We start from the raw sequence: 27,536 nt of genomic DNA on the forward strand, positions 1-27,536 counted from the left end.
ACACATTTACCACACGATTCGGCAGGAAGTGTTTTCTAGGGTTACTAGCACACGGAGGTTAACAAGTTTTTTAGAGTGCCCTCTCAACCTTACATTCCGGCTTGATGTGTATAGGTCCCCAATATTTGGAACATTTCTTTATTTCTTTATTCCTAATTCTAATACTTGTCTCAAAAATTAATCAAAACCGTCAACCGGGACATATTTCATACAAAAAGGGGGGGTTGCGGCAGGGGGAGGGAAGGTGGGTAAAGCACCATACCCAAAGGTATCATACTACATTCATAAAAGGCTGGCTATAATTTGTTTGTCTTCCCCATACATTAGAACACAACTTAACCGAATTAAAACTGAGTTACCAAAGATTATGCACCTACCAGAAGCGTTCGAATCTTTTCATTCCTTTTTCTTACACGCATAGCGACATCTGCCGTAACAATGCACAAAACTAATTTTTATACAGCAGATTTTTACGTCTGCGGGCGATACACTGACATACAAATATCAGCGTATCAATATTTATCGCCATGTCTGTCTGTTTGTGTGTATGTATGTTCACAATAAACTCGAAAACTACTGAACGGATTTTCATGCGGTTTCCACCTATCAATAGAGTGATTCTTGAGGAGGGTTTAGGTGTATAACTTGTTAAGGTTTTGTGTAACCCGTAGAAAGCCAGAACAGGTCGCTAGTATATAAAACGACACATCAAACAACCCCTTTTCGCAAGTCTATGCTCTAACCGCCAAACCAGCTATGGAAACAATTTGTATTGATAACTGAACGTGCCTGGCATCCTTAACACGGACGACAATCTTAATACAGTTTATAAAACATTTCTCTCCAAGGAATCCAGCGATTCCTTTGTGGTATTTCAACTTACATTTTCTAATAAAAACAACTATGCCTTTTCAAAAATGAACCTTATTTCTTAAGAATAAGATAACTTTTTGTTCTGACGAAGGAAAAAGTAAAGTTATCACACATGGGGAGTTGTGTGAGCTCTTCGCTGTTTCTGATGCATTTTGTGCCGTGTGAATGAGCTTTGGAACAAAGCTTATGAATACGGCCAAATCAAGTTTTATGAACTCAGGCAATATCGATATTACATATATTGTATGATAGCAGAAGGTCATTTTTTGTTTTATTCGGTTAGGAATTCAAATTAAAGCGGCAGCATTTCATTTTTATTATTAAGTCCATGAGGAAAGTTGCTCCATACAAATGTACCTGTACGGTTACCATCAGTTTGTCACTGATGTAAACGCCGTCGAGAACGTAATTTACTTTCTATACATCCCGTTTGCACTAATATGCGCGTGCGAGCGAGATGTATAGAATGTAAATTACGTTCTCGACGGCGTTTATGTCAGTGACAAACTGATGGTAACCGTACTGGTCTAGTCCTCATTTTACTCTCAGGATATTGACAATTATGGAAAATATTTGTACACAATTTGATGTATAATTATGTCGTAAAATGTTTGCTGTTTTATTAATGAATATCAGAGTTACGAGCGAAAAGCTACAACTAAACCAATTATTGGAAGCTCAATACTTTCAGCTTAAAAAAAAAGACGGCTAACTGATATGGTTTCAATAAATCCAATATCAGTTTGAATTGGCCTTGTAAACTATAACCCACATTGTATAAAGGCAGCGTTACAATAAGCCATTTTAAGGATGACACACGCTAGAGCGGACCGGGCCCGGGCCGAGGCGTCCGACATGTCATTTTCTTTGACGGCTGATTGGTGATCACATGCTTTCCATAGAAAACGAAGCGCTGGAAGCTCCGGCCGGCCCCGGCCCGGTCTAGCGTGAGTTATCCTTTATACTACTAATCGAGCCCTATCAAACATTGCTGACTGAGGGAAAGTATAAGGACCCTCGAGGTCAAAATCCATCGTGGCTCACATAAGGGCCCTCCTGATTTAACAGAAGGCAACTTCGGATCCTTAAGATCGACTGAAGGTCAAATTATTGATGTTTTTCCTCGTTTATTTTAAGATTGAAGTAACACAGTAATGTAATAAAATATGTCCATTATCGTAGATAAAAAAATAACACTGATTTAAACTTTCACGATTATTAAACATTATCAAAATACACAACGGGATAAAAAATACGGAACGGGAACGGGATAATGAGAAAAAAATACATAGAGTGCTCACTCCGTAGATCAGTTTTAGTCCCAAAACGACTATTATTTCGTAGTCGACATCTAGCATCGAGTAGCGGGATTATCAGTACTGCTACGCCACCCTGACGAGTGTCGAACACTTTATTAGCCATCTGTCAGTTGACAATTTTCAAATAGTATGAAATTTCAAAGGGCCACTTACACCATTCACTAACACGGGGTTAACCGGTTAAACCTGGTATTACCATGGTTACCAGTACAATTTGATACGGTGTTAACGGTTTAACCGGTTAACCCCAGGTTAGTGAGATGGTGTAAGTGGCGCTTGTTGTACCCAAAAATTTTCAAGGACCAAATTTAGCTCCCAAGATTAAAATAAAACAGACGATATGTCTCAGATATATAAGGTGCTAACAAATTAGTCACGGATATTTTTACAGCTGATATTACTCGGTTCTCGGAGTACATTTAAGTATGAAACATCATTGGTTTTGTTATGTTTTTTCGGAGAAAACTGGGAAACAAATTTGCTACGTGAAAACACCCTGTTAATAAGATAACTAAATGAGACCTCTTTAGACATTCTAGAACCTTTTTAAACTTGACGTGACGTGACATGACAGACAGTGTTAAACATCTTGAAAAGTACATAATAGGGTTGATTATTTTAAAAATTAATTATAATTTTTTTTTTGTTCGGTAAATGAAAACAAAAAAAATATATACAAAGGTTCCTTAATTACTGTTAAAAGTTTAATTGTTTTAATGTAACGTATTATCTCTTAAAATATCCGTGACTAATTTGTTAGCACCTTATATAATTGGCGAATATTTTGGCGGAAAACCTTAAGATTCTATGTGTAAATCAATAATGTAGGCGCCTACCTTATATTCTTGCCTCGTGTCAAGTACTGTATGGGGCCGATTGTGTTGTAACAATTTGATATTTATTTCATCTAATTTTGATACGACCTTCACACCAATAATTATACTTCGTTTTTTAGCATTAGAGAAGGGTAAACAATTTTGACGTGTTTATGTCACAGCTAGCAAATAGGTATGTAACAATTACATATTTTATATTTAATTGTTACATACCTACATATTTTATATTTTATATGATCATTTACATTCTTTTGGTTTTATAAGTAATAGTTACTATTTTATTATAAGCGTTTTCAATAAAAAGACGTTTCATGATTGTTTTCCCTTTTTCTAATACTAAAAAAACCGGCCAAGTGTGAGTCGGACTCGCGCACGAAAGGTTGCGTACCATTAGGTTGTTGTTATAGCGGCAACAAAAGTACATCATCTGTGAAAATTTCAACTGCTTAGTTATCACGATTCATGAGATACAGCCTGGTGACAGACAGACAGACGGACGGACAGCAGAGTCTTACTAATAGGGTCCCGTTTATGCCCTTTGGGTACCGAACCCTAAAAACGAAGTACCTACATAATATAGTATGAGCCGCTAACACTAATTGATATCACGATGTATTAAACTTATGAAAATATAAAAGTATGCCTTGTCCCGCATCCGGCACACACAATTTGGACTGTAATTGACAATTTCTAGGTTATTCATTCAGTAGTACATTTTTGACAAGGGCATACGAAGGGTTAAATTTGAATTGGTCTCAATGAGCAAATATTGGTGCGCTGGTGATGCCTGATTCAAGAACGTATCAAAATATCAAAACCTTATCAAATCTTCAAAACAGAATCGACCCCGTGTTCTCGGGTTGCTTTCACTAATGATAATGGAGGAAGCGGAGGGAATTCCTAATTATTTAGGTTCTCAAAGGTATATCAAATATCTGGGCTACGGGACAAAAGGCTTTGTGAATGGGGAATAGTTATTTACGAAATTACGATACAAGTGCGGAAAGTAGGAAATTCGCAACGAGTGGTGATAAATTAAAACACGATCGGAGTGTTTTATTCGACACGAGTTGCTAATTACCTATTCGCACGTGTACCATATACAGTGTGTTATCGGCATGCGGGCTTTTATTAAAACTGGTAATAATATGATCCATTAGCAGTTGTTTGCGTGTATTAGCAAATCATAATGATGTAAATTAACTGCTTATTTAAATTTCCAAAATTCACGCACGCAATGTAGTGGGTGTACTGCGTAATTGTCGTTAGTCATATCGCTAACGCACGTCGTACAAGGCATGTCGTGGTACGAGGGTAAAAACTGAGACAACTATCGTAAAATTATTGTCGTCCTTATCATTGGGTTCATGTATGGAGGTTTTAATACATTAATTAAAGAGTTTTTTGTCAACTTTGACATGACAATTTCAAAAGTCGTCAATACGTCGGGTTGTCAAAGCAAACCAAAAAATATTAGAAAAACTGGTATTAGCGTTTCTTTAAAATGGGTTACAATGCTCGAGAGTTGTTGATACACGTGGAACTGCAGCTCAAGGCTTAAGGCTTTATAGGAAACACTTCCCAAATTGACGACATCCACACAATGCTCGATTGATAACAGCGGCTTTTCAGCGAGTTCGTGAGAATAGGCCAATCGCCCCTGGTCGGCCTGACAGGGCCATGCACGGGATCATGCCAGTGCAAGTTGAGGAAAGGATTCTCGAGCCCTTCAGACAGGTACCAAACCAACGTCAAGTACTCGTATTATGTGGGGTTAATGTATTATTTTATTAAAATGTGGGGTTTGTATTTAAGTTTAATTTAGTTGGTAGTAAAGTCTTTATCAATGAGACCAGAGTGGCCTCAATTTGGCGTACTTATCTTAAGTGCATTTTGAAATAAACTTCGTGATAAACAAAGTATGAAGAGCTGTCATTAGCACTTACTTGTCAATTTACTGTGCTGTACATTGCCGGCAGTTAAAATTTTGTTAGAAAGTTAATAAAGTCTGAATCTTAGTTTATTAATTAAATTAAAGAACAATGTTACTTTACCCTGTTTTAAAAAAAGCCCACTTGCCGGTAACAGACTGTATACAACATTTTACACGAGGTACATATGATCCTTCAAACTTTCGACATAGTCACGGAAGGGTGGATTTCAAAATCCAGCGAAAACTTATGGTTCGGTCTTTATAAAAAAAACTAGTAGGTTGTGCGAGTTGCAACTTTTTTATATATTTTTAAGAACTATTATCTTCATGTTCCTTCAATTACCATCTCCAATAACTTAATAGTTTTTTTTATATAAAATGTTTTATGTGTCTAAAATCATCACCGTCGACCGGAAAAATCTGAACCTTTTTGTTTGCAGTGAAAATTATAGCATACCTATCGTACGATTGCGATTTTTCTTTTACTTATATCTTTTCCATGTTGTTGTTTAACACATGAAAAAATATGCCGTAATTCCTTCACCGAGAAAGTACATTTAAAAATATTTAAAATTTTGTCACGAATATTCGTCAACACCGTCATGGTAATGTCAATGTGAGCTTATCTCGGTGTATGAACAACGAAATACCGCTAAAGGTCCTTGCCCTATTTTTCACTTTAGTATAGAATGCCAAAAATGATTTCACTATAAAGTCACATCACTGAATCGTGAGAAATATTACGAACAAATTTGTAAAACGTAGTTTGTCACAACAGAGCATCATCACCGTTATGCTTTGGTTTAAAAAAGTTACAAATGATATATTAGAAATAATTACTGAAATGAATGGCAAACTACATGAAGTTTATTGTGTAGCATAGACATTAACTACTATTATTCGTATTCTAGAAATAAAAACAAGAAACTCTCAAATCGTCAACACCATACCCATCATCACCGGGAAAAAATGACGACCGGTGATGATTTCATGTGTATGGTGATGACGGTTCTCAGAAACTTTTCTAGTTATTTTTGCTATAATTCATTATGAAATTAAGCTGTATGTTTGAAAAACGTTCTCTATGTCTTCTAACACTATATAATGTCTACCTTATGTTTTATTTGTAAAGGAAAGACTTGGATATTAATTGGAGTTCTTTATTTTTAGGAAGCCATCTTCGATCACATTCTATTCCAAATTCTAAAACATATTCTAAACATAGACAATATATAAAAACTATAACACCATAGACAATATGGCCAGTATGAATCATGCCCCTTTTTTAATAAAAAATAAAACATCTCATTGACGTTGACGTGACAGGTGACATCTGACATGACTGGTCATACTGTAACATAAATTTACAAGTTGTTTTTAATCGAAACAATCTTTATAATTAAATACATCTGTGAATAAATGTTAACACAAGTTAAGTTAAATATGACATCAGTGAAAAAGTGATAAGTGTAAATTATACCATTGATATTGGACGACAAAGCAATGTTATAAGATGTACGGATTATAGAGTAACCCTGTATGGTTGTAATTCCTATTAAAGTTATAAATCTAATCGTTTTGGTTTAATTACTTGCCTTCCTGTTCTAGTAGTATAGTTACCAGTAGGCACTCTACGTATAACAGTGTCAGTTATAGGAATATTAGGAATATTGGGACTATTGGCACAATTAGGAATATTGGGACTGTTAGGTGCACAATTAGGTGGTGAAGATTGAAATGAATGTTGATTTTTGGAACTATTGGCGTTTGGTGTTGAACATAAAAACGAATGTTGATTTTGATCAGAATTAAAAGCATAAGAATCATGGTTATTATTTTCAAGATCTTTAGTATTATTGTAACTTATACACTCACTGTCAGAATCAAAAGGATAAGAATCATAGTTATCATCATTATTTTCAAAATCTCTAGTATTAGTGCGAGTTACACTTTGACTGTTCTGTGGACAATAAATATGTTGCTGATTGCGTCTATATAAAACATTATCACTATCTTTTATGACATATGAACGAGGATGATCAGCCTTAGATACTATTCTACCTTTATGCCATTTATTATCAGAAGGTTTTTTCTTGAAATAGACAAAATCATTATCATTCAAAGCAACAGACATCCTAGCATGTTGATTGTAGTAAGATCTCGTTTTATCTAAATTTACCTTCTTATGTTCCAAATGTTCTTTAAAGTTTACTATTTTAGGCTTTAAAATGGTGGCTTTAGCCGGTAGCTTTGTTCTTAATTGCCGCGACATTAGTAATTGAGCAGGAGAACTAAGATTTCCTCTCGGGGAATTCCTATACTGTAGTAAACCAATATAGGGATCTGTTCCTGATTCATCACATTTTCTGAATATATTTTTGACAATCCTAACACTAACTTCAGCGAGACCATTAGATCTTGGCAAGTATGGACTTGAGGTAATATGTTCAAATTCCCAATTGATTGAAAAAGCTTTGAAAGCTTGAGAGTTGAATGGTGGACCATTATCGGTAAGAAGTTGTAATGGAACACCATGGCGAGCAAAGATAGACTTTAAGTTAGTAATAACAATGTTACTATCACTGCCTTTCTGTAAATGAGCGACTTCAATGTAATTGGAGTAAAAATCCACAACAAGTAAGTACTTTTTGGACTTATAGTCAAAGAAATCTGCAGCTACCTTTTCCCAAGGATATATAGGTTGTTCATGCGACATCATTGGATCTTTAGGCTTATTACCTATTCATGAACATAAGGCAATGTTCACATTGTTTTATCTTGGACTCTATATCACTATTGATGTTAGGCCAGTAGACTGTACCTCTAGCCTGACCTTTGGTTTTCTCAATACCTAAATGACCTTCATGTAAAATAGAGAGCATTTCAGATCTCAAAGACATGGGAATGACAACACTTTGACCTTTAAAAACTAAGTTATTAATGACATGAATCTCATCTCTGATGTTCCAATATGGGGAGACAATAGGATCAATTTCCTTTTTAGAATTAGGCCATCCATTTTTGAAATAAAGTTTCAGTTTTTGTAAAGATTCATCTTTATTAGTGTGTTCAAGGATTTTATTCAACTTGTCTTTAGTAATAGCCAAATGAGAAGTTAATAAATTGACATGAATTTCTACATCTTTTTCTAAATCATTGAAATTGAATTCACAATTAGACTCATCTTGTACCGGAGCTCGAGATAAGGTATCAGAGATATACATTTCTGACCCTTTAGTATAAGAAACTACTAAATGATATGCTTGTAAGGCAATCATCATGCGTTGTAGTCTAGCAGGAACCTCGGCTAATGGTTTTTTGAATAAGGTCACCAGCGGTTGGTGATCAGTCTCTACATGAACAATGTTACCATACAAATACTGATGGAATTTCTTAGCACCAAATAAGATAGCAAAAAGTTCTTTTTCTATTTGTGCATAGTTTTCTTGAGACTTGGTAAGGGACTTAGACGCATAAGCTATTGGATTTCTCCCATGAAAAATCACAGCACCGACGGCAGACTTTGAAGCATCAACTGACATTCTTATGGGCTTCTTTAAATCAAAATGAGTAAGGACTGGTGCTTTACAAATTAATGACTTTAGCTTACCAAATTGTTTTTCATGAGATTGTGACCATTGCCAAATATTTTCTTTCTTTACCAAATCTCTAAGAATACTAGTTTCCTCAGCTAAATTTGGAATGTATTGACCTAAGTAATTTACCATTCCTAGGAATCGTTGCAGTTCCTTGACATTTGTTGGACTAGGCATTTCGGTAATGGCTTTTATTTTTGACTTATCAGGAGAAATGCCATGTTTGTTAAACATATGACCCACATAATACACTTCAGACATATTAAATTGACATTTTGACCTATTGAACTTGATGTTCACTTCCTGTGCTCTTTTTAAAAGATTGGCTAATCGTTCGTCATGTTCAGCTTGCGTTTTACCAAAAACTAATAAATCATCTATGAATATCTGAACACCAGGTAAGTCACCAAATAATTGGACCATAGTTCTATGAAAGATTTCAGAACTTGAATTAATTCCGAAAGGTAAACGAAGGAATTTGTACCTGCCAAATGGGGTATTGAATGTACATAAATCGCTACTTTCCTCGTCTAAAGGTATCGTCCAGAATCCTGAGCTAGCATCTAACTTGCTGAAAACTGTCGCTCCAGCTATATTTGATCGCAAATCGTTAAAAGTAGGAAACGTATAGTGAGGTCTTTTTATAGCCTCATTCAAGCTACGTGGATCTAAACAGACACGAAGGGTACCATTTGCTTTTTCGACTACGACAATAGAGTTGACCCAATCAGTGGGCTTTTCGATTTTTTCAATGACATTTAATTTTTCCATTTTATTTAATTCATCTTTTAGACGCGTTTGCAAAGCAAAAGGTATTCTTCTAGTGGCACTAATCTTAGGTTTGACACTAGGATCCACATCCAAATGAGCTTTTACGGGTAGACAACCTAGACCTTCAAATAAATTTGGATATTTATCAACGACATTGGGTACTGACCTTGATTTTGAAGATTTTAGACATGACTTTTTAGGATTTTGACCGACCTTTTGTTCTTCAATGTTTAATACCCTTTTGACTATCCCAAATTCATCAATGGTTTGTTGTCCAATAATGGTTCGACTTACAATATCTGCTACCACAAAATAGACCGTTGCTGTTTCATTGTTGGAAAATGTGCATTTTAAGTAGCATCCTCCAACAATGGGTATTTTGTTACCTGTGTAAGAATAAAGTTTATGATTAGCACTAATGATAGGTACATTTTTATCCAAGTCTTCTAGTACAAATAACATTGATTTCAGCACCTGTGTCAATCTTACATGGCACAGTTTTGTTGTTTACTTTTAAGTTCATTGTCCATTTACTTTTATAGGAAGGGTTATCAATGCTTGCTATGATATAAATATCATTATCCCTGCGGATGCTTACCATGTTGACATTCTTGTTGAAGAAACAGCATTTTTCGTAGTGGTTACTTCGCTTGCAAATTCTGCAAGTGACTCCTTTGGCTGGACACCTAAAACGATGTATTTGCCCACAGCGTGTGCATGTGCTCGTACGCGAGTTGCTGGGACTTCTGTTTTCACGACGGTAGTTGTTGCTGGGACTTCTGTTATCACGACGGTAGTTGTTGCCGTTTGACGTTGACGTTCTTCGAGACTGTGACATGCTTCTTCCAGTTGAGCTATTACGACGATGCTGCTGACGGTATGATTTTGAAACTGCATCAACTGTTTGATTTTCATTACTGTTTATCTTAGATGATCGTTCCTGTGATAATTTCATACTCTTTGCAATTTTGAGGCATTTTTCGATTGTTAAGTTGTCTTCTTGTAGCAGTCTTTGTTTTACTTTTTTATCCGATATCCCAATTACAAATTTGTCTTTTATGAGACTATCTTTTAATCTGTCAAATTCACAATAATTACTCAAGTTGGTTATTACCGTGACATACTCTTCGAAATCCTCATCGGAATTTTGCTGTCGTGAGAAGAAGTTATATCTTTCCACGGTTAGGTTTTTAAGAGGATTAAATTTGGCGTCGAATTTTTCTATCACTTCTCTTAGAGTGGCTGTTTTTCTATCTATGGAGAAAGAATTAAATATAGTGAGTCCTTCATCTCCAAGTAGGTTGAGTAATATGGCTACTTTTCTATTTTCTGGGAAGTCGTCGAGCTTGTTTGCTTCCGTGTAAATTTCAAATTTTTGTTTCCATATTCTCCATCTTTCCGGGACTTGACTGTCGATTTTCAAAGGTTTTATTGATCCAATTATTGAAGTATCTTTGGCATGGCGTTCATCTTCTTCATTATCCGACTTCTCATCTTCTGACACCATGTTTTATTTGTAAAGGAAAGACTTGGATATTAATTGGAGTTCTTTATTTTTAGGAAGCCATCTTCGATCACATTCTATTCCAAATTCTAAAACATATTCTAAACATAGACAATATATAAAAACTATAACACCATAGACAATATGGCCAGTATGAATCACCTTATAAATGTAGAATAAATGTAGAAGAAGATATAACTATTTCTTTCACACTAGAGGATGCTTAGTTTTTAATTAACATTTTAACTGAAGTAGGCAAAATTTAGGTCATTTAGAACTTAGAACATACAAATGTTTTTTTTTTATAATCTAATAATGTAAATCGTGCAACTTAGAGTCTGTAATTGCATGTTAGTCGTCATACACAAAGTATTTAAACAAGCAACATATATTAAGTTTTAAGCGACCATAGGCTACTGTACTGGCTCACTATCGTGATGGCTTTATGTTTTTTGATAATATTATATTAATTGATGTATATAATTACAGCAATTAATAATTATACCATTGGGTAGTCACCGGACCCAATACCTAACATTTTGTAACTTATGACATGCATTACAAGTAGGGGTCTTGCAACTTATATAACACTGATTATATATTAATGTTTAGCTATTAAACAACATATATATGGATTTAAATCATTATAGCTATTTTTAAAGTTAATTAATAAAACAACAAAAATACAAACTTGTGCAATGAATCAAACTATCAAAAAAAAGTAATATATCATAATAATTAAGCTCATTGGTAAGCCAGTAATTTTATAATATGACATAAATACCAAGTTATGCAGTAGATAAAAGAAGATGCGGGTTTAAACTGATAATAAGAGTACAATATTGTTAATACGATTTAACATTGAAAAAACCCAAAAAAATAAATGAATACATAAATTGCCTATTTCGGAACATAAATTATTTAAAATGATACAATAAAAATACTTGTTATATATTTATTTATATGAATAAAATGTATTTTTTATAATTTTCTAAAAATAATTTATGTAGCTAGTCTTATAGTGTTCAAAAACATGTTATTTGTAATGTTTATTAAAGTTCTAAAGTCTTACAATTAAAAAAAGTTTTTGTTTTTTTAATACGTTTTTAATACATATGTAAATTAGGTCCCAAATCGTCATTACCGTACATGCAGTGTCATTACCGTCTATAAAAGAGTCATTACCATACCATGGTTGTCATCACCATCTTGCGTTTTTATTTTCCGAAAGCGATAACTTCAAATATAAGCCACAAATGATTGTATAAATACCATACATATCCTCAATATACAGCCCCCCATTACTTTACCCAGCTAGAATCGTGTTAAATTAAAAATTAAAAAAAAAAAAATTTTTTGTATGGTGAAATTTTTTGTGCTGAAATCCACCCGGAAACATGTAAGAATACTAGTATAAGGTACAATGGGGCTGACATAATCATGTAACTGATTTAAGTCCCTAAATATAATAAAAAAGAATAAAAAAAAAAGTGCGCATTAAAGTAGCACCATATGTACAGTCACAGTCACCAGCAATAATATGTTACTCTTCGAAGGCCGCAATAATATGTGACACGCTCTTATGGCTCTACAAATAAGATATTTTTGCGGCCTTCGTTGTGTAACATATTATTGCAGGTGACTGTACTGTAAACATATTTAAAAATATGACCTCCTGAAACAACAATGTAAATAAATTTAAAAGTGGAAAAAACCCAGGGGTCGTGAGTTCAAGTCTCACCAAAGACAGTAATTTTTCCACTTTTAAATTTATTTTAAGCTTAATAGCATCGTTCGCAGACGTTTCTGCTTGTCAAAAATAAAAATTAAAACAATGTAAATCTTGAACGGTCAAAAACCGTTTCCTAACTCAATCCCACATGAACTCACATTCGCCGTATCAAATCGACCGCTATATTTTAGAGGTTCCATTCCCGCACCAGCGGGGTAATTTACGTGAGTGATCTGAGGGCGCAATTACCCCACTTATCCCAGTTACCCCAATGCCCCGCTCTGCCGTTTAACTGGGAAAAAAGGAAGTACTTTCTTGTAACCAGGATGGGTCTAATGAATCGGCGACTATTAGTTAACTTGAGTTAAGTGAAAAAGTTTGAGGTCGCGAAAACATGCACCATCTATACCAATGATATTCGGCGCGATTCGGGAAATGGTTTAGAGATTGATTAGATATGAAATAGTAAAGATATATGACGTTCCACGGCAAAAGGTACCTTATGGCGGCTGGCGCTTACGTCGCATAGCGCCGCAATAATATTGGAATGGCGCTAATAATAGCCTAAGGCCCAACGGCCATAAGGTACCTTTCTTCATACCGTCCTGGCCAGTTTCAACTGGTACCTTTACCCGTGGGACGTCACATATCTTTACTATTTACGACCGGTCTGGCCTAGTGGATAATGACCCTGCCTGCGAAGCCGATGGTCCTGGGTTCGAATCCCAGTAAGGGCATTTATTTGTGTGATGAACACTAATATTTGTTCCTGAGTCATGGGTGTTTTCTAATGTCTATAAGTATGTATTTATCTATATAAGTATGTATATCGTCGCCTAGCACCCATAGTACAAGCTTTGCTTAGTTTGGGGCTAGGTTGATCTGTGTAAGATGTCCCCTAATATTTATTATTATTTATTTATTTATTTCATATCTAGTGAATCTCTAAACCATTTCCAGAATCGCGCCGATTATAACTATAAATAGGTTATACGCGCTATATGCCATTAAGGGCCACCCAACAATAGCGTCTTTTGAGCGTCGGCGTCTAGTCAGCGCTATGGAAAATGGCGTCGATGCGTAGTTGCGCCAACGTTGCGTCGAGCAGCAGCCATAGAGATGATTAGCCGCCGACACTCGGGAGACTCTAGTGTGGGGTGGCCTTAGTAGTTGGATACTCTTAGTAGTAGGACTTCAATGTGACGCGCAAGTGACAAAAGACCTTGAGATTTAAATAGTTATTTGTACAACAAGAGATCAAAGTTTGATATATCTTCGAGTGCTTATTTTGAGTCACGTGCAAGCGAAAGATTCTATAATAGATTCACGAGCGTAGCGAGTGAATCTAATTTAGAATCTTGAGCGTAGTAAGGGACTCAAAAGCGCACGAGATGTAAATAACTTTGATCTCGTGTAGTACACAAAAGTTTTCACCTGAGCAGTGAGAACATACCTACCTATTAGACAACTTGAAAAATTTAATGCTTCATCATCACTTAATACCTGCACTCATGTTTTCTTAAGATATACAAACAATTAAGTTTAATTACCGCAATCGAACACAAAAACAAAACGTAATAATAAATTTCAGTAAAATAATATGGAAATAACGAACATCAACTGACACTTCAATCGACAACTTTTTTTTTGTAAAAAAATACTTTGTAAGATACGGTCCGTATGGCGGATACGTACTATTTGCCAACTATGGTAGAAAGTCTTAAAAGTAAAATAAATATTTTTGCGTGTTAATCTGTGTATTTTTTGTGTTCATTATTTTAATTGTACGATAAAATACCTAAAATAATATAGTATTTTATCAGTTTTTAGCAAATCTTAAACTTTATTTTTATTATTTTTTTTTTTGTTTTTTTTTTTTATTAATTAATTACTAAGAATTCATACTCGTACGTGGTTTGGAACGATGCGTTCTGAAGTTTTTCGGGGGTCTATTATAAACCGTCAATATACCGTTGAAGGTCGTTTTAACTTTTTTTTGTCTGTTTCTTTTTGCTAACAGTGTGAAAGGGACAGAGATAATAGAACCCAAGTAATTCGAACTTGTATTAGACCCCGCATGTTGAAATGACATTTGACTATAAAGGTCACTTGAATGTCATTTTGTCTCACTCAGTGAGCAAAATCGCATTTTGCTCACTGTTTTTAAGAAGCAAAGTACCCTTGTTCGAGCTGCTGAGGTGAAAATATTCTATTCACATCACCTATTCGAAAAAGGGCTTTTTCTTCCCCGCTAGGAGGGATCAAAGTGGCACTTTTCTTCCCTGCTAGGAGGGATCAAAGTTGTACTTTACTGTTCTAGGATACGATTTTTAGGGTTCCGTACCCAAAGGGTAAAACGGGACCCTATTACTAAGACTCCGCTGTCCGTCCGTCCGTCCGTCCGTCCGTCCGTCCGTCCGTCTGTCTGTCACCAGGCTGTATCTCACGAACCGTGATAGCTAGACAGTTGAAATTTTCACAGATGATGTATTGTATTTCTGTTGCCGCTATAACAACAAATACTAAAAACAGAATAAAATAAAGATTTAAGGCGACGGTAGCGGTGGGTAAAATTTCAGATTCTGTCAATTTACCCCATTTCACACACAAGCGCACTTCACGCACACTACCTCACTGTACTGGGACAGGTCAGTGACCCATCATGTTTTTTTTAAGATTGGACTTTTAGTTTAGTATTGACCACTAGCCTCCTTTGAGGGTAAAAGCGTTCCATTGAAAGATGAAAGAGAAACAATGCATTTAATCTTGCTTTCCTTGTCTGTTCATGTCACACGTGACGTACCTATTTAATTCATTTGATTGTTGACTGTTTTACTACCTAATATTGCTTTGTCGAGATACGCGTTTTGTACAATTAAAGCGAATAAAACAAGATGTCATTAAGTCAGATGTAAAATGTTATTTACTACTCTATACGGTTTTTCATAAGGTGCAAAATCCATTCAATAGGAATTTAAATAAATAAAGTTTTAGCAGGGTGGCAATTCCATTTTGGCGGATAAAGCGAAACAGAATAGTTCTATCGAACCTGCTTACAAATTTTCACGAGAATCAGTTGAGAAATGTGATCTGCAAAGGAGAACATACAAAAGCATTTTTGCCCAAGCTGAAACGGAGACCTTTGCTAACGCTCGGCCAATGATGGTTTAGGTACACCTATAAAAAATGGTTGTCCCTGCTGTAATTTTAATATCTTTATATTTCAACCGGTATAGTTTTACCTTCAAAAATAATCGGTATCGCTAAACAATAGCGGTACCTTACTACTTATACGTTCACGAAATCGGTATCTGCATAACTTGATTGTTAGTAAACTAACCTGAAAAATAATCTCAAAACCACCGAAACATTTATGTACAGTCACCTGCAATAATATGTTACGTCATTAGCGCCAACTTTGCCTCCAGGGAAACTTTGCCCAAAACGACAATTTTAAACAAATTCGTTAATGTAGAAAAAAATATAATAGTTATGGCCACCCTGCTATTTTTAGTAGAATATAGGTTATATTTCTGACAAAACTATATACCAAACTTGTGCATAACTTGACTTGGGAATTTTGAGTTTGAGCGAGTTGTCTAATATAGGGTATATTTCGGCGGGCAAAAAATTTATAAATAATAAATGCAAGTAGAAAAAATTGAGAACCCTTTGACAAATATTTCCGGGTTTGAGTTATAACACATGAAGCATAGATTATGTCTATTGAGATTTAAACTAAAAAGGCCTAAATACACAAAAGTTTTAGCGGTGGGCAAAGTCATCCGGTAATTTGGCATCCATACCAACATTGCCCACCACCAAAAACGGATTAGGGTTGTCACTTTCATCTAATTTACCCAACTTCGCAAGTAAAAGAAGGTTATGTTTGTACACTAAAATAAGTTTATAAATATATACTGTATTTAATTTGTCTTATTATCCTTTATTTAGATGTTTTATCCCGTTAACGAATGAAAAACACAACAAAAATCATATTTTGGCCATTAAACTATTGTAACAGATTTTCTCAAAAGTGACAATCCTAGCCTTTGTAAAATGCTTAGGCGAGCCTTATTTGGAAATGGGCAAAAACGGGTAGGCAACATTGCCCAGCAAATTTATTTTAAAGTGTTTACACTTATCGCTAAGTTGTTAACAGGGAATGGTAGGATTGCCCAAAACCTTTAAGTGATCCTTAGACATCATCATCATACGAGCTGTATTTGAATACCAAATTGACGTGGGCAATGTTGGCGAAAACCCCGGATATCTTTGCCCGCCCTCTAAAACGCAAAAAAATGGGTAAAAAATATATTTTTTTCAAATAAACTGATGCGTTTGATCACAATGGACGTGCTGAGCAAAAAAAGTCATATGATGTGATGTTTTATGTTATGAGAAATTCGTTTTAAAAAAAAAGCGGGCAAAGTTGGTGATAATGACGGTACCCTACTCTTCGAACGCCGCAAAAATATGTGACATGTTCTTATGGTTCTACAAATAAGATCGTGTCAGATATTTTTGCGGCCTTCGTTGTGTAACATAAATTGCAGGCGACTGTACATTTGGAATAATTATTTTATTTAGTTTCAACGAAAGTTTCAAGTTTAGTACGAAAATACTTCAGATATGCAATATGCACAAAATGTAGACCTAATCGAAATAAAACATTGTTTTTTATAGGTAATTTATAAAACATTCGATACATAGGTATACATAACAATAACTAGAGCGCCATTGGCCTGTAAGTTTCATCTCGGTCTCCAAAGCCGCAAAAACTCGCTAGTACTTTCAGAGAACAGCACGTACACGCATTATACATATAGACGGAACGAACGGCCTAATCATTATCATTTATTCGGCAATCCATGGTATTACAGATCTAGGTACAAGACTTTCAGGTATTACTTATACGAATTACATAACTCTTCCTGTTAATAGGCAATATTTTAAGATAAAACTTGTATAATATAATACAAGATTACAATTGTCATCAAAATTTATTGACGTACAGAAGTCAAATACGTTTTTAAACTGACGCAAAATGATACCAGCATAATAAAAAATTATCCCAATCAGTAAAGATGAGTCTTTAAACTTTTTTCATTTTAAGCGAGTTTTGAAGGAACATAACTGTAATCGTATTGTTTTAAGATAGTTTACTGCGGTTTTCAACCATTATAACAGCAAATCAAATTTAAATGAGACGCGAGCAGATATTTATGTACCCTATTTTTTGAAATACAATTTATCTACTGGTATACTTTCTCGTGTGCGTATATGATTTAATGTCAATATAATTGTCAAAAGCAAGAAAATCAAGCTGTCATTTTCATTTGAAGAAGTACACGTGTGCTCCGGTGTAGCCCCAACGGGCATCTGACTTGAAGAAGAATTTTGAGTGATGTCGTCAATGTATGGAAATTATTCGAAAGTTTACATTTGAGATTGAATTTCTGTGTTGTCTTTGTGAGTAAAAATATAAATCGATAATAAATTGGTAGCTGAATTATCTAGCTTTCAGAATCATACAATAATTCAATTACTGTCAAAGACAAAATTGTTTTGCTTCTGTCTCAAACGGAACTCCATATTTTGATTTTTTGATACTTTTAGTGTCGATTTGTAGAGAATAACAGCAAATTAAAAATATAATGGCACAAAGAGTCGGTACACGGTTTCTTCGTGAACAAATTTACGTGTAATTTAATGCAATTATTAAACACTTATTGAACAAATTATGGTTACAAAGTTAGGTCTAAATCGGAAACGTCATATACCGGCCCCTTAAGTGGGGCTCCCATACAACAAACGTGATTTTTGACCGAAGTTAAGCAACGTCGGGCGGGGTCAGTACTTGGATGGGTGACCGTTTTTATAGATAATGGTACGGAACCCTTCGTTTGCGAGTCTGACTCGCACTTGGCCGGTTTTTTCTTTCTTGCATACTATTTTTTTTTGGTCAAATATTTTGGAACATAACAATTTCCTCACAGTTGATATGAAAAGCAGTATTATGTGTCACACGGTATCAAAATTATTTCGCCTTGGGCGTTAACACTTGAATCCCTCATTACGCTCAGGATTCAATGTACGTCCTTGACGGAAATACATCATTTTGATCCCTTGTAACACAAACCACTATTGTTCCTAAGATGTTATTGAGTTCCAATAAGAAAATATTTATTGAAATTCAATCCAAATTATAAACAATATTATAAACAGAAGTTATTGTGGCAAAATAATGTGATTGACTAAATAAAATATCGACATACTGATTTAAACTTTCACGATTATTGAACATTATCAAACTACACAACGAGACTTAATCGCGTATTTAAGTTTTAAGATTTACCTCCGACGTTTCGAGGACGGCGTTGTCCCCGTGGTCTCGGAAAATCTTAAAACTTAAATACGCGAGTCCCGTTGTGTAGTTTGATAAAATATCGACATGTCTGTTATCGATATTAACTACCTTAACGTTAAATACTTAAATCATCATCATCATCATCATCTCAGCCATAAGACGTCCACTGCTGAACATAGGCCTCCCCCTTTGGGGGGTGTATGCCATAATCGCCACGCTTGGCAGGCGGGTTGGCGATCGCAGTCGAGTACACCGAATTTGAGGGACGCTGCTGCCCGTCCACCGGTGGTCTTGGACGTACTAGAGTTTAAGGACATACCCGGGTCCTGGACGTAGTTTAAGGACATACCCGGGTCCTTAAATATTTATTACATTTTATAAGAAGATAGCTACCGCGAAATACACAACACGTTCGATACCTTCTTCTCTTTTGAGTAACTATATATTGGTAGTTTTCTATTCTTTTGGCACTGTATACTACAGTTTACGTTTGAATTTTTAAGTACTAAATATTTCTAACAAAGAAATTATGTACCGCTTTGTAATTGATTTGCATTATTGAAATTTCTCGGTAACTTACCTACACCAAGAAGAAGTTACATATTTTAATTATTAATCTACCTATGACTTATCGATAACAGATTTAACGATGTTTCATTTTCTCAAACACTCGTTTTTGCCACACTAACTTCTATGTCTGATTATAAAATAATATTACCTACTTCGTCTTCTGTAAAACATGTTTTAAGCGACTTAACCGACTTATAAAATCAGTCACGTTTGACCTACTTGTTGAAAACATTAAGAGTGTTGTAACTAAATGACTTTAATTTTCGCTTATTTTCATGCGATTTTTCGTCGCAACGCTAAATCGTGGAAGCACGCTAAAATAATTGGTAATAACTACATATAAGTGGTTTATAACAACAAACACATGGGTACTAAGTGCTAAGTAAATCGCAGGCGTTGGCGTACTACAGTCACGGACCTGAATTGTTTCATTAACTATATTAATTTTAATACTCGTAGGTATAGAAGTTAAAATTTAAAATTCATTACGAAGCGGCGCGATTCGAGAAATGAATTAGAGATTCACTAGATACGGAATACTAAAGATATGTGACGTTCCACGGCAAAAGGTACCTTATGGCGGTTGGCGCTTACGCTATTATAAACGCCGCTCCAATATTATTGCGGCCGCCATAAGGTACCTTTTACATAATTTACTATTTCATATCTAGTGAATCTCTAATTCATTTCCCTAATTGCGCCGTAGGTATGTCGAACAGCCAACTAGGGTTAGAACTCCAAACCATAGTCTAATAAAACATGGTCTTCCATTCCCAGAGTGACACGTGCCTACGTCACAACAACATGGCCGCTATATATAGCGCTATCGCATATTATCATATAGCGCTGTCGCATGATGACGTAGGCCCGTGTCAGTTAGGTGACCTAGAAAAGACGGGAATGGAGTACCAGGCGGAGTATATTATTATACCATGCTCCAAACCAAGATAGCTACCCGAGAAATAGCTTAATGATGGCAATACTCTTTAATTCGAACGACTCGTTTTACCTATAGTCGTACCCAATATGTAATAAGTAACTATAATGTCTATGAAGGTAGGTGCCCTTACTAATATAGGTAGTTATATATTAGACATCGGGCTTGGCGGTCAAGGTCGCTGGGGTGAGTAGAAACTAATACTTATTATTAAGGGGCTCCCCCACGCCAATGACCTTCGATCTGAATCCCTTAGTTTTGTAAAGTTTTTTGTAGCTTATCATATTAACAGCAACGGCTTTAAGCAATATAGTATCCCATATTTACTTCAAAGTTCATTGTCTTCGAGATATTTGGCATCAAAGTTGAACAATTTTAGGCTAAAATACTGGTTTTCTGGCCATAACTTTTGTGTTAATTAGTTTAAAATTTAAACCTAGGGTTTTAATTTAAAACACGTTTTTCTAGACGTCAAAGACAAACCCAAATATATAGATTTCGTATATGTAAAATCCATCACAGAAAACTAGATACGATAAAAGTTTTTTTTAGACAATGTATAAAAAATTCAAAAAAAAATAAGTACTCATTTCTTTCAAAATCCGGTAGACCAAAACGGAGATAAAATATTGAGGAACCGATAACCGTTTGTCTTATAATTCTATCGGTAGCCCCTTAAATTAGGTACTGGTGGTTTCTTAAATATTAAATAGATATCGAGCCAGATAGATTTAATAACTTGTTATGTTTTTGAACTGGTTTTGACGATCGTTTTGGTGACTTTCACTTCATTTCGCATCGCACCAGCGAAGGATCTTCAAGGTCGTAATAAAATAAGACCAATACTGTACCATGACGACAGTCTTTAAGAATTATAATCTAGTTGAGGCACCATTTAAACAGGCATTCAATCATAATTCCTATATCTCTGTAAATTCCATCCTTCACAGTTTCTTTTTTATTAACTCAATAATAGGCCTGTTGCAAGTAACAAAGAATCATGGAAATAATGGTTTCAACGAAACATATATGTTAATATGATTCTAAAAAATGGCCCAATCTCAGTATAAACTGAAGGATTATTAATATATTCAATAAAATAAAAGTGCAAAATTCTCCAATCGGCCATTTTTACTGAAACGCCAATCAGAAACGTTCCAAACAGTGACGTCATCAATCCATAACATATTTCTTAGAGCAACATAGACAACCTCATTGACCGAAATCTATACGTGGGCACCAAAGAGTTCGAAAGGTGCAAAAAAAATGTTATTTCGCCACTAAACATTTATTACGTCCAAAAAATATTATTACACGATATAAAGTAGATATCTATTTGTTATTATTTAAATAAAATGCTAAATAATAGGATATTTCAACAACAAACTTTTTTAATTATTTGGCTGAATGGAACTATCATTGCCATGTTGGCTGTCGTAACTAGAAAAAATGAAAAATTAAAAAGTAAAAGCGGCGTTCGGTGATTTTCACTCAAAATTTACATGTATCTAAATAATTCATCTTAAACTGCAACCGTGTGAGTTTTTGTGTAAAATGAGTTATTGTGATAAATTTTTGTAATGTATTTATCATCCCTAATCGTAATATATGGTGCTGAATTAACAATATCATTCGGATTCAAGGGAAATTCGTAACTGTAAGTATGTAAACAATATCTACCACCCTACCACCAACTAAATGATGACGTCACAAATGGCATGCGAGGCGTTTTCGCGCGAAGTTTAAACTAGCTATAATAAAATGCAATTATCTATGTTAAATCTTATGAGTATAACTGAAATATAGTGTTTTTCGGGACTAATACAAGTGTACCGACGATATTAAAAGGGTTTTCAAAATTTGTCATCAGGCCTATTGTTTCCTTTTTAGGATTCCGTACCCAAAGGGTAAAACGGGACCCTATTACTGAACTGAAGACTCCGCTGTCCGTCCGTCCGTCCGTCCGTCCGTCCGTCCGTCCGTCCGTCCGTCCGTCCGTCCGTCTGTCCGTCTGTCCGTCTGTCCGTCTGTCCGTCTGTCCGTCTGTCCGTCTGCCCGTCTGTCCGTCCGTCCGTCCGTCCGTCCGTCTGTCACCAGGCTGTATCTCACGAACCGTGATAGCTAGACAATTGAAATTTTCACAGATGATGTATTTCTGTTGCCGCTATAACAACAAATACTAAAAACAAAATAAAATAAAGATTTAAGTGGGGCTGCCATACAACAAACGTGATTTTTGACCGAAGTTAGCAACTTCGGGCGGGGTCAGTACTTGGATGGGTGACCGTTTTTATAGATAATGGTACGGAACCCTTCGTGTGCGAGTCCAACTCGCACTTGGCCGGTTTTATTTTTATTTCAGAAATAAAACATTTGTATTTGTATATACTAAAAACAGTAGTAGACCTCTGATCTCAATAGTCTAAATAAGATTTAATATAAACAAAAAAACTCCTCCGCTATGCATATGCATAGCTAGGAAGGCAATCAATTTTATGTCGTTTTCGTCAGTAGAGTTTTCTGAAATTGAATTAAACAATTATATAACTCATTTCGTTAATTAAACGCGCGAGAAACTTTTCAACAAATAATTAGTTTTTCTTCGGGCAAAATAATTAATTATTTTTACGTTTGACGTACAAAACTGGTACCTAAGATACGTAATAGGCTACATACAATTCTTATTGGTTTTTATAGTGCTTATTAGATCCATACGGTCTCCGGGCAGTTACGAACGGGAGCCCATGGTATAATAATATACTCCGCCTGGTACTCTCTTCCCGTCTTTTCGTGGTCACGTGACTGACACAAGCCTACGTCATCATGCGACAGCGCTATATGATAATATGCGGTCAAGGGCCCAACGTTTTCTGTTCTCTTTCACGTCGCAGCAACTAGTATCATTTCTCTCTCCTCGCTCTTTTAAAAATGCCGTTTGTCAAAAAAGGACAACCATACTGTTGACAAGGTGGACTTCAAATCAAGTGTTGCCTTTCTTGATGCGCCCAGGCTGTGTATGTGTGCGTAAAAGCGTATATGTGTGCTCTTTTAGGGATGTGAAAAGTCGATTTTAATCATGTTATATATCGATAAACGCTACACAGCGGAACGAAATAGCGTTTAATTGAAGCTTCAATATCTTCGTTAAACATAAACATAATTGAAATGCTAATGGATAATGAATATATTATAATATAATAATATAATTCAATTATTGCGGAACACCTATTTTAGGACGTATTCATGTATTTTAATTAAATATCTGAACTTTCCCTTGGTTCCCTGCTGGGGCGTGACTATAAAATTGTGATCTGATAACCACAATAAAGAATAAAAGCGTTTTTGGTAATTTTAGGTATCGTTAAGCCTTTGAAGTAAAATTAAAATTGCAAGAAATGTCGATAGTTTATCGATATGACTTTATCGACATGGCTACAGCAACGTGGGCCTCATTGTTAATCGTACACTAAACAAAAGTGGCAACAGTGACAGCTCGCTGAGACACCGTCTCTATATATTATAAGTCTATGTATGCGGTAGCGCTATACAAAGTGGCAATGTTATTGTGACGTAGGCTTGTGTCACTCTGGGAAGAGAAAACCATGTTTTATTAGACTATGCGGGAGCCGATGTCGGGCCCGATTCTAGCAAGGGGGAAATTTGACACAAAAATAACATCTAAAATATGCTTTGGAGATACTTGACTAAGTATTTAATATGGGAATGAAAAAAAACCGGCCAAGTGAGAGTCGGACTCGCACACGAAGGGTTCCGTACCATTACGCGAAAAACGGCAAAAAAATCACGTTTGTTGTATGGGAGCCCAACTTAAATATTTATTTTATTTTGTTTTTAGTATTTGTTGTTATAGCGGCAACACTGCCGCCTTAAGAAAAAAAACCATAACTGACAAAAAGTAAGTTTCGAGAAAAAGCCAAAAAACTTTGCACTCCTGGTTCAAATAGGTTAAATTCAAAGTACAAAGTTGAAACTTTTGTTAATGAACAAAGTAATAGTGTAGAATTTTTATGCGTTGTAAATTATTCGATCATCTATTTATTTAAATAATTTATTTAGAAAAAATAGTTACTGCCTCGTGATATAAATAAAATAAAAATATCTTTACTAAAATTAAATGTCATAAGTGTGTACTTATGATTTTTGTGTTAGTTTTGCACTACGATGTCTAAGAAATAAAAACACAAGTACAGAGTTGTGCTCATGTTACTGACCGATCTCGAAGCTGAAAAAGCACAATTATGTACTTTATGTTTTTTTTGCTTAGTTAACGTTATCAAATTATGATTTATCTCGTCAAAGGAATTTATAAAAATACAACGAAGATTCAGGATTATTTATTAAAAGAAAACAAATGAGATATTTTTAGATATATTTGATTAATAATGTTGTATAAAACTAAAAAATTGCACAATTAGATTGCACTACCTAAGTACAAATGCTATTAGAGACCTTTAAAATGTCATAATGTAATACAAAACTGAAATGAGGTACAAGTAGATTGTACTAATAATTACTAGTCCTTCATTTATTGAGATGCTGCTGATGTTTGTGGGTCGACATTATTTTCTTGAATTTCACCTCTGGCCATAAGAAGCAACCGTCTGCTCCTACACGACTGCCGCATCATTACTAATCTGATAACCAAAACACAGCCAAGAAGCAAGCGCAAACAGCCTTTGAATTTTAGAATAAAATATGGTTAGAATTAGAATATTAGATACAGCTCAAACACTCAGAAAACTATCAATTATATTATATTATAACAAAACATGCAATCACAAAAATAACAACAAAGCGATACTCATGAAACAAACATAATGAAAAATAAATAGTTGGGAAAAGCCTGTTTCATGAACAAGCATGACTTTGGGCGGTGTATCCTGTACTAAATTAAGCCATGTGCCAATGTAAAACTGTACGTGTTTATACATAGGACTGAAACTTGAAGCCACGTTATTTTAAACCATTGTACCTTAAATTCGTCGTTAGGTTATGTTATAATATGTTTTAGGTAGTTATTCAACAGCAGTCCCAATAGAAAAGTTACTAACACCAATATAAATAAATAGATAATGTTAATTCCAGATATGCATAGGTATACTTACATTTGAATACGCGTCAAAATCTGGAATACGCGACAAGGTGAGAAACGTAACATGGATATAAATATAAGTATCCTTACGAATAATTTTTCACACTTATTACAATCACGTTTACACATTAAAACTTTCTAATATTTTAATTTTTAACAAGCAGAAACGTCTGCTAACGTTGCTACTAAGCTTAGAATAAATTTAAAAGTGGATCCAGAGGCCGTGAGTTCAAGTCTCACCCAAGACAGTATTTTTTCCACTTTTAAATTTACTTCATAGGCACAGGAGTAATTAATACGTGCGTCGTACGCGCAACCTCTTCCGAAGTAAAGTAACCAGGAGTGACGGCCGAAATCTGTCCTTTAGGGGACCGGAGGGGGACTGCCTACTAGCCTGATAAAGCATAACTGACCACAACGTTTAATAAATAAAGCACAAGTTTACATTTTTGAAACCGACACCAAGCAGAAAAAGTATAAGGAAGAGTCATACGAGATAGAAAAAACATAACGTGCAACTTATGTTTTTTCAAATTCCGAGGGATATGACTAATCATTATTTTATATTAACAAGAATGAACACTTCTGTCAACTTATGGTTTTTTTACATAGAAATTTTATAAAATACCAATATATGGTTTTTCTTCTTGTGAAATAATTGTTGGGCTCAAATTCAAGACAAAGGAAAAAAACACAAGTCGTCAATTTAGTACTTTTCTGTATATGAATATATACTTATGCTTTTTCTTTCTCAAAAAGGCAGTAATTTTACCAAAATAGCGTGTAGGTAGTTATGCTTGTCTAAATCGAGACCTGTTAGAGATACAGAAATAACTGCTAGATAGAAAAATCACATTTTTCTTCCTGATTTCGAGGGTGTCAATAACTCAATTTCGCAAAAATTGTCACTTATGGTTTTTTTTTTTAAGGCGGCAGAACAGAAATACATCATCTGTGAAAATTTCAACTCTCTACACGGTTCATGAGTTACAGCCTGGTGACAGACAGACTGGCGGACAGATGGACAGTCGGACAGACGGACAGCGGAGTCTTAGCAATAGGGTCCCGTTTTTACCCTTAGGGTGCGGAGCCCTAAAAAAACACTTAAGTACAGAGAAAAACATTGGTATGACCTATGATAATTATCATCTCATTCAAAAACACACGCCTCGCTCTTTCTTCTCAATCTTTAGGTACCTACTTTGTAAAAGATTGAAACAAAGATTTTTTCACGTTTTCGCATTAGGGAAAAAAATAAATATCCCGACAACACTTTTTTGCTCATTTTGTCAACGCCAAAGTTGTGGTCCAGATAACACGATGTGATTCCGCCGCGCCAGCTTTACGACCGAGCACAAACGACTAACACGTCTTTACTGGCACGCTATTTATCATTATTATAGTTGAAGACAATAAAAACACTATCTTCCTTCTCTCTTATTCTCGGGGCTGTGATGTAGGTTACAACCGGTGGTGGTTTATAACAACGTTCAAATTCAAATTATATTATTTATTCCAAGAAACAATTAATTTATTTCATAATTAAAATAATACATAAACTAAACGTAAAACTAATTAAAAACTAAACTTAAATATAAATATAAACTAAATAAGTTTAAAAAAAATGCCTACTGAAGCCCGTCCCGGGCTGCCCCCGACGCAAAGGTGCCCATCACGCTCGCTGCGTTGCCGCGTTGGACTACGATGGACAGCCTTTGCATCAGGAAAAACCCGGAGCGGGGGTCAAGGCCTCTTTCAAGCAGGCGACGACCCAGCTCCCGGATAGTGACGGAAGTAGTGTCATAAGGTGCAAATTTTGCTATCGGATGAATTCACTTAGCACAGAGCAGGCAGCCCCCTGGCAGGTAGGCAGGGGGGGCAGTCAAAGTAGTTTGTAATGGATTCAAGCTTTCAACTCCTTTTTAACCACGTTATAGGATGAATTTTTAAAAACGCTGAAATTACTTTTCTTGTATTCTAAT

The 27,536-nt window shown here is 35.2% G+C and overlaps 1 protein-coding gene and 1 long non-coding RNA gene across 2 annotated transcripts in view; one reads left to right on the forward strand and one right to left on the reverse strand.

Annotated features, from left to right (window-relative positions):
• Positions 1 to 16,986, forward strand: part of LOC134794442 (solute carrier family 22 member 3-like) — a 361,574-nt gene extending 344,588 nt beyond the window's left edge. Inside the window, exon 8 of the mRNA XM_063766255.1 lies at positions 16,967 to 16,986. The gene's annotated coding sequence lies outside the window, so the exon portion shown is untranslated. The remainder of the gene's footprint in view (positions 1 to 16,966) is intronic.
• LOC134794467 (uncharacterized) overlaps positions 1 to 27,536 on the reverse strand; it is a 359,568-nt gene that overhangs the window by 183,719 nt on the left and 148,313 nt on the right. The window lies entirely within an intron of this gene.

This window comes from Cydia splendana, chromosome 10 (genome assembly GCF_910591565.1).
Source record: "Cydia splendana chromosome 10, ilCydSple1.2, whole genome shotgun sequence".
Lineage (NCBI taxonomy): Eukaryota > Metazoa > Arthropoda > Insecta > Lepidoptera > Tortricidae > Cydia > Cydia splendana.